Source organism: Hermetia illucens, chromosome 6, assembly GCF_905115235.1.
Source record: "Hermetia illucens chromosome 6, iHerIll2.2.curated.20191125, whole genome shotgun sequence".
Classification (NCBI taxonomy): Eukaryota; Metazoa; Arthropoda; class Insecta; order Diptera; family Stratiomyidae; genus Hermetia; species Hermetia illucens.
This window is the reverse complement of record NC_051854.1, coordinates 13,615,995-13,619,554: the sequence shown is the minus strand read 5'-3', so window position 1 is coordinate 13,619,554 and position 3,560 is coordinate 13,615,995.

Sequence of the window (3,560 nt, the reverse complement as noted above, 5' to 3'; positions counted from 1 at the left end):
TTGGTCGTTTTTAACTAACTATGATTAATTATGATTTAAACTTCCACTTCAGTGGGATAACTCAATATTGCAAAAACAGAAGGGAGGAACGTGTTGTTTCATCCCTAAAAGATGGTTGAATTTTTGATAAGTTCAGGTTGGATACTGAAGCATTATTTACTCACTATTCAATGGTTAATAAAACACTATTTAGACGATCATCCCGCTCAAAAGGCCAAGGTCATAAATCATTTCTCCTCCAAACATAAGTCTGCATGTTTCGAAGCCATGAGGTTGAGATACTTGAACTCAAGATAAATTTTCTATCAAATATTCGAATCAAATTGTAGCAAAGACACTACCCACAGTGAGACGTTACAGTGCTTCCTATCAGTTATGATGCAGACAAATAAAGCTTTGGTGATAAATTCTATCAAATTTGCTTTCAACTTTCTAATTTTCACGAGGCAATCTATACAATTTGGAGCAAAGCCGCAACTACTTACTATGATATTCACTATAAATTTGATTCCTGATAATTACAAACTAAAATGCCGGCTATCAATTTCTCTAGGAGTCATTATTTAAAAATCGTGTTCTGTAAACCAAACAAATATTTTCCTGACGGTCTCCAACAGTGCCAACTAACCCCAGGTGTGGGGCAAGTTGGCATGTCTGTTGGAGTAAGTTGGCATAACTTAAAAATGGTGCGCTCATCATCATCAACTGCGCAACAACCCATATCCGGTCTAGGCCTGCCTTAATAAGGAACTCCAGATATCCCGGTTTTGTGCCGTGGTCCACCAGTTCGATATCCCTAAAAGCTGTCTGGCGTCCTGACCTACGCCATCGTTCCATCTCAGGCAGGGTCTGCTCCGTCTTCTTTTTCTACCATAGATATTATTCTTATAGACTTTCCGGGCTGGATCGTCCTCATCCATACGGATTAAGTGACCCGCCCAACGCAATCTGTTGAGCCTGATTTTATCCACAACCAGACAGTCATGGTATCGCTCATATATAGGCTACGGAATCGTCCATTCTCATGTAGGGGGCCAAAAATTCTTTCCAGGATTCTTTTCTCGAACCCGGCCAAGAGTTTGCAGTTTTTTTTTGCTTAAAACCCGGGTCTTTGAGGAATACATAAGGACTAGCAAGATCATAGTCTTGTACAATAGGAGCTTTGACCCTATGGTGAGACGTTTCAAGCGAAACAGTTTTTGTGCGCTGAAATAGGCTCTGTTGGCTGCCAATAACCGTGCGCGGATTTCATCATTGTAGCTGTTATCGGTTGTGTCAAAGTTGTAGTCTCCTATCTTTATTCTTCCCGTTTGACCAGTGCGGTTTGATGTTGTTGGTTGGTTGGTTTTTGGTGCTAACGTTGCCACCATATATTTTGTCTTGCCTTCATTGATATGCAGCCCAAGATCTCGCGCCGCCTGCTCGATCTGGGTGAAGACAGTTTGTATGTTTCGGGTGGTTCTTCCCATGATGTCGATATCGTCAGCATAGGCCAGTGGTTGGGTGGACTTAAAGGAGATCGTACCTCTTGCATTTACCACAGCATCACGGATCTCTTTCTCGAGGGCCAGGTTAAAGAGGACGTTAGCCTAGACCGTCTTATTAATTTGGCTGGCTATGCTATCATAGACGACCTTAAAGTCGATGAAAAGATGATGCAACTGATGGCCATATTCCAACAGTATTTCCATCGCTTGCCGCAGAGAGAAAATCTGATCTGTTGCTGATTTACATGGAGTGAAGGCCCAGTGTTCTGGGCGTATGGGGCTATCCGGCCTAGCAAAATAGAGGAGAATATCCTATAGATGGTACCCAGTAACGTGATACCTCTATAATTGCTGCCCTGTGTGATATCTCCCTTTTTATGTATGAGACCGATAATGCCTCGTTGCCAGTCGTCAGGCATTGATTCGGTGTCCCATACTTTCAGCATCAGTTGATGAACCGCTTGGTGTAATTGGTCGCCTCCATATTTAACCAATTCGGCTGTAATTCCATCGGCACCTGGCGACATATGGTTTTTAAGTTGATGAGCCACGACTGTTTCTTCTATGCTTGGTGGTGGCAGTATTTGTCCGTTGTCTTCGACGATATTTTGGTTGGTGAGCAGTTCATCAAAATACTCAACCTATCGCTCCAATAAGCCCATTCTGTCGGAAATCAGATTTCCCTCATTGTCTCGGTAGGATGAGCATCGAGATGTATAAGGCTTCATCCTCCTCACTTGTTTGTTAAACCTTCGCGCCTGGTGCGGTTGCTCCCTGTACTTTTCTAGTTCACAGACTTGTTGCTTTTCCCAGGCTTCATTTTTCCGTCTGTGAAGTTGCTTCTCCGCTCGACAGAGTTCGTGTTAAGTTCCTGCGCGTGCCGGCGTTCTGTGAGAATGCAACATTACTCGGTATGCAGCATTCTTCCGTTCCGTAACTACCTTACTTTCATCGTCAAACCAGCCGTTCCGACTTTTCTTGCGGCTGGGGCCAAGTATCTTTGTGACCGTATCAATGATAACGCTCTTTAGGTGGTTGTGAAGATCATTTGTTGATGTTTCATCTCCAGGATCTCTGTTGCGGTTATTGCAGCATCCATTTCGCTCGTATAGGTGTTGCGGAGGGCTGTATTGTGAATGGCTTCAGTATTCACTCTCACCTGATTGTCAGAGGGGATTGTAGGTGGTGTCGTAATTCGAGCTCGGAGCACTGTGCCAACGAGATAGTGATCCGAGTCTATATTGGCCCCCCTATATGTTCTGATATTCATCAAGGCTGAGAGGTGGCGGCATTCGATCAGCAAGTGGTCAATTTGGTGAAAGTGGTCCCGTCTGGAGAGTTATGGACCGCTTTCCGCGCAAACCAGGTACTTCCAAAAACCATTTCGTGCGATACTGTTAATTGAATAATTTGCAGTCCGTTATCATTGGTATCCCAATCCCCATGTGGGAGCCGATGTATCGCCTGAATACGGGCTCCATCCCTACTTGACTGTTGAAATCTCTAAGTATAATTTTGATATCATACTTGGAACTGTCTTCGAGGGTCCGCTCAACTGCCTCGTAGAAGGCATCCTTCTCCGACTCTGCAGTCTCCTCCGTAGGGGCGTGAACATTTAAGAGGCTTATATTTCTAAACTTGCCTGGCAAACGCAGAGTGCATAGCCGTTCGCTTATATTTTCAAAGCCGATAATAGCAGGTTTCATTTTTTGGCTAACTAAGAATCTACTGCGAGCACATGGTTTACTGGATGGCCGCTATAATATATGGTGTTGCCGGGTTCGTCGTTTTGAAATCCATCCTGTCCGAGGCTCCTTCCGTGGCTTCGTAACTTCGGTTTTCCGTGTAGGTTTGTCAGCCCTAACTAACCCCCAACCTGGAGGACCAGTTGGTACATTTTGTCCCGTTTTTAGGCGCCGGAGACTCCTCATCTGAAAATCGTGAACGTTTAATGTTTCTTGGGTGTTCACTTTGCATTACCTTCAGCCTATATCGGGGTTCATTTTTGTAGTAATTGCGTTTATAATTTTTCACAGGAATGATATTTCGATTTTGAGTATATTCTTCTCCATC